The 14155-nt window shown below is 34.6% G+C and overlaps 1 protein-coding gene across 5 annotated transcripts in view; it reads left to right on the top strand.

Annotated features, from left to right (window-relative positions):
* LOC145254869 (steroidogenic factor 1-like) overlaps positions 1-14155 on the top strand; it is a 377291-nt gene that overhangs the window by 299038 nt on the left and 64098 nt on the right. For all 5 annotated transcript variants that reach the window (XM_080113737.1, XM_080113739.1, XM_080113741.1 and 2 more), the window contains one exon: positions 12567-12677. The gene's annotated coding sequence lies outside the window, so the exon portion shown is untranslated. The remainder of the gene's footprint in view (positions 1-12566; positions 12678-14155) is intronic.

Raw genomic sequence — 14155 nt, 5'->3', positions numbered from 1 at the left:
ATGTTTTTGTTGGACCCTGTCTCTGTGCGAAATACTGAAGAATCAACAGACTCAACTGAGTTTTTTTTTTTTTTTTTTCTACATTGGATCCTTTTGTTTAGGAGGCAAAACGGCAAGAACTGTCAAGCTGAATCAAAAGTAAGGTCTGCACTGTTGTTCCTGACGTAGGTCAGAATAAGATTAGCATCCAATGGGTGTAACACAGATAAATTAAAAAAAAAAAACTCAAGTTCATTAAAGCCAGATTTGTTGATCAAGGACTTCAAGAATCATATCATATCTTGTCGCTCCATCTCTTTAACCAGCGGCGTGCGGTTTCATTACCAACACTGAGGTCTTCGTCCGTGCAGTTGGGCCCCAGTGGGCAAGATGTTAAAATGTGCTCGATGGTCTGAACTTGGGCACCACAGGGGCATTCAGCAGTTGTAAAGTAACCCCACATGAGGAGGTTGTCGCCAGTTTTTGCAACTTTTGCCCTTGCTCTATTCAGAGTGACCCACTCCGAACGGGACAGGTGTGTGCCAGGTGGTAAGGTTTCACTGGGCTCTGGCAGTGCTATATTTGTAGACTGAGGGTCTACCTCTCTCCACATCTGCAGCCGGTAGGAGGATGTAGGAGTGTCCGGTAGTTCCTCCACTGTGGCAAAGCTTCGCCAGGACACAAGTCGTCTAGCCACCTCCGAGTAGCCATAGAGAGGGTGTCTGGGGTCTTCAAGTTGTTTAGTATGCTCAACTCTCGCAATTATATCCCGGCGGACTTTAGGTGGTGGTATGCCACTTAATCGGTATAGGGCTGGTAGAGGTGTGCTTTTTAAGTTTCCGGTTATGATCCGGCAAGCTTTGTGGAGATCTGCGTCAATGCGGTGAGCATGGGCTGAGCGAGACCATACTGCAGCACCATATTCAGCTGTGAAGTAACATAGGGCTAATGATGTTGTCCTTAGCGTGTGTGGGTCTGCTCCCCAACTCGAGTTAGCCAGTATGTTGACTTCGAGGCACGATCTTCTTTCGGAGCTTGTCTATGTGTGTCTTGAAGGAGAGAGTTCGGTCCAGTGTGATGCCAAGGTAGACTGGATATGGTTCATTTACTAGCTCCTTACCTTCCCATTGGATCTTCAGCTTCCTGTTGGCTATGTGGTTGTTAAGGTGGAAACTACAAACTTTTGTTTTCCCAGGATTGGGATTGAGGAACCATTTCTTATAGTAGGAGGGTAGGGTTTTTAAGGCACTGGAAATTCTTTTCTCAATTGCTTCAAAGCTCTTGTCTTGTGTCGCAAGACACGTGTCATCCGCATAGATGAATCTACGGATGTCTGTAAATTCTGGTAGATCATTTGTATAGATGTTAAACAAAGTCGGCGCCAAGACAGAACCCTGGGGCAGACCATTCTTCTGTGACCTCCACCGACTCTGCCTACCATCCATTTCGACAAAGAATCTTCGATTCCGGAGAAGAGATTCCATAATGGAAACCATTTTTCTGTTCTTCAAGGTCTGGCCAACTTTCAGCAGAAATGCTCGGTGGTTGATGGTGTCATAGGCTGCCGTGAGGTCGATAAATACAGCCCCTGTGATTTTTTTTCTTTCATACCCATCCTCTATATACTGAGTCAAGTTCAGAACCTGACCAACACATGAACGCCCCCCCTCCCTGAACCCAGACTGGTCGTCCGTTAGCTGGTCTTCAACTATTGGTGATATCCTGGCCAGAATGAGGCGTTCATACAACTTGTACAGTACACACAACAAGGATATAGGGCGATAGCTAGATGGTAGTTGGGGATCTTTCCCTGGTTTAAGAAGAGCTATAACTTTTGCCTGTCGCTAGATCTTGGGAATGTTGTATCCAGCAGCACAGGAGTTGAACAGTGATAGGATCCATTCACGAGATCTTGGCCCAAAATTCTGGATCATCTCATTCAAAATTCTGGATCATCTCATTCAAAATTCTGGATCATCTCATTCAAGAAGAGACAGGATCAGTCAGATCAGATTCTCCCACATGGTCCAATCAGAGGATTAGGATTACATTAGCTATCATTGCTTCAAACGGATGGTCTTGTAATTCTCTTGATATAAAGACTGCATTTCTTCAAGGTGTAGGAACTGACATACCAATTTATTACCTTCACCTGAGGTTGTCAGTGACAGGGGCAAACTTTGAAATCTCTCAAAGTGTGTGTATGGTTGACTAATGTTTCAAGGTCCTGGTATTTTACAATGAATGGTTTGTTACTGCAACTGAGAACTGGCGTATTCAAGTATTATCGAGCTATCTTCACATGGTTTTGTAATAGAAAACTCCCTGCACATGTTGATGATTTTTGTTGGGGTGGCTTTGATTCAAGATCTCTATTATTGAGAAGGTCAAAAACATTGTAGTGTTCTTCTCTGAACTTACAGTCTTCAGATTATACAACTTTTGAATATAATACATCTTTATTCCCTTCCTACCATCACTTCGTATTCAGTTCATACTCCGTTGTCATCTGTAAAATCATATTCGGTTGTGATTAGACAAAGAGACTCAAAGTCGCATCTGATATTATTTAATGGCTATCAGAAAGTGTATTTTATTCATTTCAAACAATAACATTTACATTTTTCTATTTTCTTTTATTTTTTTCCTTTGTTTTTCCTATTCTTTCTCTTTGTTTGTTCTCGTTTTTTTTTTTTCTTTCATTATTCCTTTCTCTTTCCGTTTTATTCTTTTCCCCCTTTCTGTTTCTTGTTTTTCCATCCTTTTCTTGTCTGTGTTTTTATTTCTTTTTCTGTTTTTTTTTCTTTTTATCCCTTTTTTCTCATCTCTTCCTTTTTCTCATTTTTCATATTTTTTTTTCTCGTTATGACTTTTTTTTTACTGCACCCTGTCCCTTTTCTTTTTTTTTTTCTTTTTTTTTCTCACGTTTTTTTATTCATTATTTTGGTTTTGTTTTCTTTCATGGGTTAGGATGAAGATTGGTCATTACATTGTCTGTGAAAGTCCTTGTTATATTGATTGGATTGCTAATGACTTTTAATTGAGTCACCAAACATTTAGACAGCAAACGTTTCATATCAATTAATAATGCGTAATACGTTTTCTGAAACGATAAAAGACCTATCTTTTCAATTTGTTCCTTTTAGAAAAGCTTCTGATTTAACCACTCCCACCTTCTCTCTTTATCTCTCACTGTTTCTCGCTTTTTCCTTCTCTCTCTTTCCCTCGCTTTTTCCTTCTTTCTCTTTCCCTCGCTTTTTCCTTCTCTCTCTTTCCCTCGCTTTTTCCTTCTCTCTCTTTCCCTCGCTTTTTCCTTCTCTCTCTTTCCCTCGCTTTTTCCTTCTCTCTCTTTCCCTCGCTTTTTCCTTCTCTCTCTTTCCCTCGCTTTTTCCTTCTCTCTCTTTCCCTCGCTTTTTCCTTCTCTCTCTTTCCCTCGCTTTTTCCTTCTCTCTCTTTCCCTCGCTTTTTCCTTCTCTCTCTTTCCCTCGCTTTTTCCTTCTCTCTCTTTCCCTCGCTTTTTCCTTCTCTCTCTTTCCCTCGCTTTTTCCTTCTCTCTCTTTCCCTCGCTTTTTCCTTCTCTCTCTTTCCCTCGCTTTTTCCTTCTCTCTCTTTTCCTCGCTTTTTCCTTCTCTCTCTTTTCCTCGCTTTTTCCTTCTCTCTCTTTCCCTCGCTTTTTCCTTCTCTCTCTTTCCCTCGCTTTTTCCTTCTCTCTCTTTCCCTCGCTTTTTCCTTCTCTCTCTTTCCCTCGCTTTTTCCTTCTCTCTCTTTCCCTCGCTTTTTCCTTCTCTCTCTTTCCCTCGCTTTTTCCTTCTCTCTCTTTCCCTCGCTTTTTCCTTCTCTCTCTTTCCCTCACTTTTTCCCCTCTCTCTTTCCCTCGCTTTTTCCCCTCTCTCTGTCTCTCGCTTTTTCCCTCTCTCTGTCTCTCGCTTTTTCCCTCTCTCTGTCCCTCGCTTTTTCCCTCTCTTTGTCTCTCTCTCTCTTCTCTCTCTCTGCCCCTTTCTCTCTCTCTCTCTCTGTCCCTTTCTCTCTCTCTCTCTGTCCCTTTCTCTCTCTCTCTGTGTCCCTTTCTCTCTCTCTCTGTGTCCCTTTCTCTCTCTCTCTCTGTCCCTTTCTCTCTCTCTCTCTCTGTCCCTTTCTCTCTCTCTCTCTCTGTCCCTTTCTCTCTCTCTCTGTCCCTTTCTCTCTCTCTCTGTCCCTTTCTCTCTCTCTCTCTGTCCCTTTCTCTCTCTCTTCGTCCCTCTCTCTCTCTCTCTCTCTCTATCCCTCCCTCTCTCTATGTGTCCCTCCCTCCCTCTCTCTCTACCTTTCTCCCTCCCTCCCTCCCTCCCTGTTCCTCCCTCTTTATTTCTTTCCATTTCTCTTTATCTATCTATCATAAGCTGCTGTTAGTTCTTATAGGAAATTGATTTGAGAAAGAAAAAAAAAAATTGAAATTTCATTCAAGAGTTCTCAACCTCTAAACTTATTAATTCCTGTTTGACCGAGTTCTTTTCATCTGGGGGGCTTGATATGGGTTAGTATGTGTGATATGGGTTAGTATGTGTGCGGAGAAGTGTAGTGCTAACAAAGAATGTGTCTCTCCTCCTCCAAGTCTGATCCAGATTTTCAAGTTTTTAAACCAAAACAAAACTTGGCCTGATATTGCATTTTTTACTGTTTGTTTTTTGTTTTTTTGTTTTTTTCATAAAGCAAAATCTTCAAGAATTCGGATTACATTTACATGGTTAGCGCATTGGTCTAGTGACACCAAAACTCATTTGCTCATTTTTTAAGTTTGTGAGTTTATTTTCCACTTTTGTAAACATAATTTTTGCCATAATAGTTAGTGAGTGCTAATAAGTTGGGAGACCATCACAAAACGACTCCTAATGAATACGAGTTATCCCCCTTGTTGATTTAGATTTTTTTATTCTTATAATTGAAAAGTATTTTAATGATGCCAATCACTTTTTAAATAAACCAAGACATTTTTGAAAATCTTATAGTGTCAATAACATGATACAAATAATAACACATGAAAATTGATTACTTAAAATCAAAGTTTGATCTGCCAGCTTAAATGCTATTTAGGTCCAAGTTATAAATCCACAGAAGATAACTTTATAGACTTTTGAACATGTAATTACAGATATCTTCATGATGAGTTTGCTGCAAAATCATACCTATAACAGACCGAGAGATCTTACATTTGGGAGACTCTACTAGAAGTAGGATATCTAGTCAGTTCACGTTTTTTATAGCTGCTACCCCACTCTCATCACTTAGAGAAAATTCTGAAAGAGAATTCTAACCTATCAAAATTGTTTCAGCAGGGATTCTGTATCCCTATCTTTACTATTATATAAAAGGACTTTGTGTATCTGTGAGTTTGTTCCCGATGGAATCGAAAACGGCTTGGCTGATTTTTATGAAATTTCACACAAAGGAACTTCATGTGCCTGGCAGTGTTCTTAGGTAGGTTTTGTATTGGCATGCCTTTGATAAGTATCGATAATTAATAATCGAAATAGTCCAATGAAAGACGGAACAGGCGGTTTGGACTGAAGTGAACACCTTATACAGCCTAACATCACAAGTCATTTGAGAAGTTTTATCACCAGACAAGCCAAAAGGCTCGACATATAAAATCAAAAGGAGGTTCTTTGATATGACAGGGGCGCGTTCGAAATGAATGTTTCTGTTTAGAGCACAGTTGGAGTATGATACTTGACATTTTACATTTTAAATAGCAATACAAACGAATGATAAAACGCTTTGGATAATCAGATTTCAAGGAGGTTCTGCTAAAATCGTCCTATTTTAAAAACCACCGTTTTGTTCAGAAATGAATATACTTTCAAATGAATTACTAAATAATAACGTACATTATATATTTTAAGAGTTTTAAGCAAATACATTGATAAAAATATGAACATCATAAAACTGCGTTTTCGGTAAAGTTTTGTAAAGACCCCCGCCCCGATTTGTCAATGCTCGTACTGCGTTTATATTAAGAATTTCGTCATGAAATTTGGAAACTAATCAGAATAGATGTCACTTTTAATAGTATGGGGCATCTGAAATGCTTATGACCACTCGTTTTTTGTTGTGTTAAAAAAGATTTCAACATGACAAGTATTAATAATTTTGAAAAAAAAAAAAAATTTTTCAGACACCCACTTAAATAAATCGGTCTTTTAGTGTTTTTACCCATTAAAAGTATCATTGTATGTTTTCTCTTGCAGTATCTAGCAATTTAAAATTATACCCGGAAAAAAAAATCGTTTCTATGAAAAAAAAAAAAGAAAAAACTATCTAGCAGCAATACTGTTAGCAATAGCATGGGTGTAAACAAACGTTTATTTTTGTTAACTTTTTATTCCAGAACGAATTTTAAGAAAAATGAAAATATGAATATAAAAAAAATGTTCTGGCATATTTAGTTGGAGATATTTTGTTACCAAAATATAATTAGCTTAATTAGAGCTATTTGGTTATCAGAATATATAATTAAAGTAATCACAACCAGCTCTGTGTAATTTCTGGTCAAAGTTTAAAAATATTTATATCGTTGAAAAGACAAGAAAATAAGCTATCTGTAACTTGGGTGCACTTTTGTTACATTTATTCATTTTAACGGTGAATTAAACAGTGTTTTGTTTTGAACAAGCGAAAATGTGAAATGATTTGGTTCAAGTGTGCAAGCGTACCTCCCACCCCATTATTTTCATCTTTTTACAATTTTTTTACCGGATTATTATCGAATGGAAATTAATCTATCCAATTATAAAAAAAAAAAAAAAAGAAGCAAAATCAATATTTAAATATTTGTAGGTGGTGCTCAGTTTCTAGGGAAGTTGAGAAATAAAAAAACGTCGTAAACTGAAAAGTTTAACAAAATAATGTGTCACTCGGGCAAAGACAAGAAATGTAATTGAAAATAAAAATTAAATTCATTCAAAATTTGTGAATGATTTGTCAACTTTAGCAAAAAGTTTTTGTTTTTTTTATATTTAAATAGGTGGGCAAAAAATATTTGATACTTTTTTAAACATCACATTTTCTGTTAGTGACGTCACTTGTTTTAAATATAATTTATTTTTGCCTCCTTGCCTTAATTATTGTAAAGTTTCACATCCTCATTTATATAAGTTTACATAGTTTCAAAGTAATTTTATGTTCAAAAACTCCCTTAATTCTATCTTTAACCCTAGGTACGAGGGGCAAGCCTCCTCCTAAAACATTCTTTAATCTTAATAATAACACTGTTCGAGTGGTAAGCTCCTCACCAAACAAAATTCATCTGTAAGCTATATATCAGCTGCTAAAAAAAAAAGAAAAAAAAAGGCCCTTGCACATGATTTATCTCCTATAAAAATAATAAATTGGTCAACTGCCCTAAAACAGTAGAATGGTCTCAAAATGGTGAATTATTTCATATTAAATTTACTCTAAATTCTAAAATTGTTTTTGTTTTGTTTCTGTTAAGTCTTCAGGATGATCACACATAATTTCCCTTAGCCCTACCATTAAGTCAGATTGGCAACCTCCTCACCCTTTCACAAAGACTCTCTTAAAACCACACATAATTGTGTTTAGAAAGAAAAAAAAGCACAGGATTTATTTCCCATAGAAAAACTTATGAAATTGTGGAGAATCATTTTACATTAAATTCTAAAATAATTTTTGTTTATCTTTCATTAAAGTTTTTCAAGGTATTCACACATAATGGTCTTAAAAAAAAAAAAAAAAAAAAGCTAGAATCACATATTTTGCAGATGGGGGGGGGATGGAAGGTGTTAATCTACAATAATACCAAAGAAATATTACAATCTATTCGTTTTTAAACAGTCCTACATTTCGATTTCAGTTTCTTGTACATAAAATGCATTACTATTCAACTTTGAGTTCTCTAACTTTTCTTTTAATGGATACATGGCATTTTTAAAGAATTGCAGCACATTTATGAGCATTTACTGTAGATTATTTGGAAACCATTGATTTCTGTAGATTTTCAATAGCATATTCTGATTCCTTGCATAAAAATACACTTATATGGCAAATTTAATTGCTTAATCTTATGTTTTAACAAAGATATAACATTTTTACTGAAAAACTAGTGTAAAAAATGTGACAAAATGCATAAGGTTTTCAAGAGGAGAAAAATATCCAAACGTGCAAGGCACAAAAATAGTCATAACTTCCTTAATTTTAATTGGATTTAAAAAAATTTTAAAGATTTCTTAGCTCATGTATGCCATTATTGAAATATTTTAAGCAATTTCAATTTTTTATGTGTATTGCTCATTTAAACTTTAATTCAACCATTATATATAAAAATAATTTTATAAAATCAACAGTAGGTTCTCTACAGTGCAATGTAGACTACAATGTATTATGAAATAAGTCATAACAAAAGGCATGTGAAGTTTCCTCCCGGTGCACTATGATGGGTCCCCAACCAGAATAAGCAATCAATCGATTTGATTGAAAAATGGGCTATTTCATCAATTTTAATGACAATAAAAATATGAGAGTGTGAAACATTCGCTAATCCCTCATTCAATCTTGGGCAACGTCAGGTCACCATGCTAGGTCTATCATAAATTCCAATTAGATTATAAGTGAGTATATTGTAAAAAAATAAGTTGAATTTTATTGAAAATTAATTTTTATCAATTAAAAAAGTATTAATACAGTATTTTAAATTGAAATGCATATGAAATACATTTTATGAAGAAAAAGTATTAATTTGTTTAAAATTAATATATTTTAGAGTTAAGCTCCTTCGTCAGAATTATATATATATATATATATATATATATATATATATATATATATATATATATATTACCTCGCTATGATATAAAGTTGAAGAAAAAAAGTTAATGAAGAGTCGCATGCTGTTATTTGCTGTGTTGTTTTTGAAATGCCGGAAGAACGCGTTAGGCAACGCAATTTGAAGTTCAGGGTAGTGTTTTCCGTGTTGCAAGCATTGATTGAATTTTAAATTGAAACACTTACTTTATACGTTTTTCAATTTAAAATTCAAACTCAATGAATGCTTCTAACACGGAAAATACTACCCTGAATTAATACAGTAGTTCATACTGTAGCAAGTTTTTAAGTCAAATTTGCTGAATAAATTTGATGGGTTTAAGAATTTTCTCTGAGCAATGAGAATAGTGTTAGCAATTAAAATCAGTGGACATCTTGCTTTCAATAGAGTCTCACCAGATGTTAGATCTCTTGACCTGTTATAGGTTATGGCGTTGATGCAAAATCATTATGAAGATATCTGTAATTACATGTCCAAGAGACTTGGAAGACCAGGCTTTTGTCTAATATATACAATTATTTTCTGAGTTTAAAAGTTGGACCTATATAGCATTTAATTCTAACATATCAAAATTTGATTCTGACTAGCTATTTTTCATTTGTAATTGTTCTACCAATAGAGCCTCTCAAATCTGAGATCTCTCGGCCTGTTATGGGAATGGCCTTGCTTTACAGCTAACAATAGCCCAGAAGAGGGTAGTGAATTGATTTCAGCTTCTTGTTACATTGTGGACCTCACTTCCTGTAAATTAGTAGACTGGCACTTGTGTGCTAGGATAACAAATAAAAAATGAAACCGTTGTTCTGTCAATCCTTATCGTGTATTTGTGAAAATTAATCTTTGGGTATGCCTTTTTATTGTTGTTTTTTTTTTTTTCTTTTCTTTTTTTTTTTGTTGTTGTTATTTCAAGTATTTTATTATAAAAGCTGCTTTTGGTAGGAAAGATGAAAGTGTTTCATCTTGTTTCGGCATTGCACAACTATCAGTTGTATTGGTTTTCTTTCCTTTCTGAATAGGTTTATTTTATTTCTATAAAAGTAACTTTAGTGTAACCGGTTTTCAGGTTTTTATATTATATTATTTATTCTTTGTGTATGTTGGGGATTTTATTTTATTTAAGTCAAACTGGTTATTGTTGTTGCCATCCAATACATTGACTAAAATTCCACTAAATAATGGAATTGTTTAAGAAAAAATTAATAAACACGCTGTAAAAATACAGAATAGTTATCAATAATACATAAGGCATTAGAATGAAAGGTGCCACTACACTATAATAGCAGAATTCGAACTTATATTTAATTGTAATGTTACAGTAACGAATATATCCAAAAATTATGAAAAACGATACGATAAAAAAAATATTAAAGAAAATCTATTTTTATGAAAATTAGCGAAAATAGAATATTGTCTAAAAAAAAAAATAAAAAAAAAAAAATCAGAATTCCAAAGGGAGGTAAATAGCATGTAGCTATTGCAAGTTTTTAAATAAATTGTGCTTTGTATAACTGAGTTATTTCCCTTGTTATTTTGTCACATCTTCCCAAAGAAATGTGGTGACAGTTTTTTATAATACAGATTGAAAACTCGCGTTTTTTTTTGTTTTGTTTTTTAATAATGTGGTAATATTTAAGTACTTTCACATGCTAATTAAGTAGATACTGCTTTCAGTTGAAACTAGCGAGGGGTACCCGGCGTTGCCTGGGTGTTTGTGTGTGCTCGGGCGGGGTGTTAATCAAAACATAAGAATAAGCGAAGTAAATATTTTAAAACTTGAAAAAATCGAAAAAAAAACACAAAAAAAACTAACGTAAGGCAAACAAACGATGTTAAATGTAAAAATGGGAAAAACAAAAAAAGAAAACGCGAAACAGAAAAACAAACGTTAAAAAATCTGAAAAATAAAAAAAATAAAATAAAAAAAAAAAAAAACAAAGACATGAAAAATTATTAAAATTTAAAAAATCGAAAAAGAAAAAGACCTCTCACACCATGATTCAAACCCAAAATTTTTAGATAATGAGGCCGCGTTCTAAGCAACTGAGCTAAGACGACGTCAACGAAATTAGGTTGTTTTTTTAAATCTTTAAACTAAATCAGGTTCCGACGTCATCTGCGCATGTGTAGAACCGAACTCGTCGTGAGAGGACGGTTTTTAATGTTTTTGGCCAATTTTTCGATATTTGTCGGGCGAAGATTGGAACTTTAAATGATACTGATCTGGCAAAAATCCGTGACCCGTGTCAAAAGTTTTTGCGAGACATACAAACACACATACATACATACAAACAAACGTACATACATACACACACACATTTTCGCTTTTATATATATAGATTAACACAAAGTCAGTAGATACCGTTTTTATTTTTTTTAAATCTATTTTTTGTTTTCCAAATTTCGCTATTATAGTGTAGTTGCACCAAATTAAATTATCTACCTAAGCCACCAACTTTTAATAATATTTTTACTTTCATACTTTTTTTTTTTTTTTCTAAAAAAAAAAAATCTGCCTTATTGGCTTTTAATGGCGGCCAACAACTGTAGATATTGATTGTCGAGAAGACAGATTTTATAGAAGAAAAAGTATGGAAAAAAAATTCTATAAACATTAAAACATCACGTGTTAGGCATAGAATTTCATTGTAAGACATTTTATAGAAATTATGGTTTGTTGAATTTACAAATTTTGTCGTGTTGACTATTCTGTACTTTTATGGAGAAAAAAAAATAACCTAGATTTTTTTGTTTAAAACTCCCTAATTAAAAGAAAACTAACTCCAACCCTTTAAAAATTACTTTGGCGTCAGTAGTCAGGTTTTTTTTTTTTTTTTTTTTTTTTTTTTTTTATCTCGGAAGTAAAAAGTTAGGGTCAAGAGTTGAAGAAGTATTTGACACCCGACTCTGGAGTTATTTTTTAAAACAAAGTCTCTTCAACTTCTTTAGATTGCATACATCGTCGCATGGTGCATATATGCTTGATAAACGCTTCCTTTGGTCTACAGCAGTAACACTCTGCTGGTTAGTAATGACATAAATTTCCAGAACTAACTTCATGTACTTCTAACTCTTGCTATCACACTAGTTCCTCCTTGTGCTCTAATAGTATTACTAAAATGAAACTTCGGAACAACTTTGATAGCCTCACCATCCAAGTAAACTTACTCTTCACATATAAGTCCTCATCTGTGTCTTATTGGTCTTACACTTGTGCACAAATTGGTTGTCATGTTTCAGCCTGCCTGAAATTGTATAGTGCTCATATCTTTTCCCTCCATGCAACACATATCCTCAACTCTCATTGGCCAGGTTTCACCTCCGGGCATCATTACATCGTATGCACATTCTTATTAGATTCTTCCCTTGACCAACAGCAGTTACACTTTGCTAGTTAGTGACGACAGAAATTCCCTGAACTTTCTCTATTCTTTACTAGCTTCAACTCCCTAATACTGTACTGAACTGAAGCAGCACTCATTCTAGGTGGGTTGAACCAGCTTCCTTCAAAGGAGGAAGTTTCATGGGAGTATAAAATTCCCAAGCAGTCCTCAGTCACATGTATATATGAGATATACAGCTCCCTAATAGCATCACCAAAGTAACAGAACTTTTGATCAACCCCAATAGGCTCGCCATGCAAATATACTTTGTTCATATCGAAGTTCTTTTCCATCCTCAATCCACTTCTTGCATGTTTCACAATATAATGAATTATTAAACTTGCATATTTTTCTCTTTGCTAATTTTTTTTTTTTTTTCTTGTTCCCAGCTCGAAGGGCAATGCCTGCAAGCCCTGCTGGTGTGTGAGCAGTTCCAGCTAGATTGGATTATACCCCAAATCGGACTTAACTCATTCAATTGCCAAAACGGATCGTTTCAGGTATTGTTACGTTCATTTAATTTACACCTTTGTTGCAATTTATTCATAGAAATGAGTTATTTTGCGTCCCCCCCCCCCCCGTGACAAAAGGAGGGTGGACCTGTAAATTCACCCTTGTCCGTTCGTCCGTTCGCACTTTTTTCAATAACTACGTTTTGGAATTTTTTAAAAATTTTGCACAAACATTAAAAATGATATGAGTAAAAAAGTAACAGAACAGATTTTCCTAGGGATGCCTTTTGGGTTAAAATGGCTAAAATTGACAACATTTTTTTATGCTTATTAAAAAAGAATTGATGCCTTGAATTTTTATAAAACTTTCTGAAAAGTTGTAACTAACTGATTTCTATATAATTTTGTTTGTCTATACTTCACGATAACTCTTGGGTGTACCCCAGGTGCTTTTTCAGGGCAAATAAAAACACTCCATTTTTGGGATTGTTTACCATATTTGTCCAAATTTTATGCACCGTTTGCTCATTTTCACCAGGATTTGATGTCCCCTGGAGACTTTTGGGGCTAGATGGAGGAGGGGGGGGGGGCAAATGCTGAACTTGGTCATTTGTTTTTATGCTTCGTTCACTGTGCACTCACGGGGGACCATGCATGCTTCACTTGTTTTTTCTAAATTCTTGTTTTAAAGTTTTTCTATTTTCTGAATATGTTTGAGCAGGAGACATTGTTGGTTTAGTCACATTGATAGAATGCTTAGACAACTAGGTTGAGATCTAGTCTGTTGGCAGAGGAAGATTAAGGAAAACATGGGAGGAAGTAGTAAGGATGGGTTTAAAGAAAGAGATAAACACCTGGCCAAAGATAGTTTAGTTTGCAAGTCAGTTTTAGAAAACCGTCTAACATATGCCATCATATAAAACAGATCATCGGAGTTTTTGATCATTACTCCTGGAGGAGGAATCCCTCCAGCTTCCTTCCATCCAATTGGTGTCTAGCATTCAGAGGTTGTGCCATAGTTAGCAAGTATGGCATTGTGTAAAACAGATATTAAACTGAATATGATTGTTAAAAAGTGTGTTTAGGTTAATAGATTTAGACCAGTTGAATTAATAACGTCAGTATGAAGAAGAAAGCCAAGGAAAACTTCAGAGGAAGTGATTAGACAGGACTTTACATTGAGAGTGAAACAATTGCATTTGCAATTTTTTTTTTCAAATGACGACTATAAATTAATAAAACTTTTTTTCTCTTTTTTTTTTTCTTTTTTTCACCTACAATCTTCCAAAGGTCATTACTAGGGCTATGACAAGAGAATATTCTTTTCATTGTTTTGACTCTAGAGTATATATCCGACACAGCTAGACACTATTAATCAATCCAGACCCACATCAGTCTATCTAAAAACATAAGATTTTAACTGATATATACTCGAGAGTCAAAATAATGAAAAGAATATTCTCTTGTCATAGCCCTAATCATTACTTGGTGAAAAATATCTTTTTAACCTTTTTTTTTTTTTTTTA

Source organism: Euprymna scolopes, chromosome 30 (assembly GCF_053919585.1).
Source record: "Euprymna scolopes isolate OS-2025 chromosome 30, ASM5391958v1, whole genome shotgun sequence".
Lineage (NCBI taxonomy): Eukaryota > Metazoa > Mollusca > Cephalopoda > Sepiida > Sepiolidae > Euprymna > Euprymna scolopes.
This window is presented reverse-complemented; position numbering and strand designations above follow the sequence as displayed.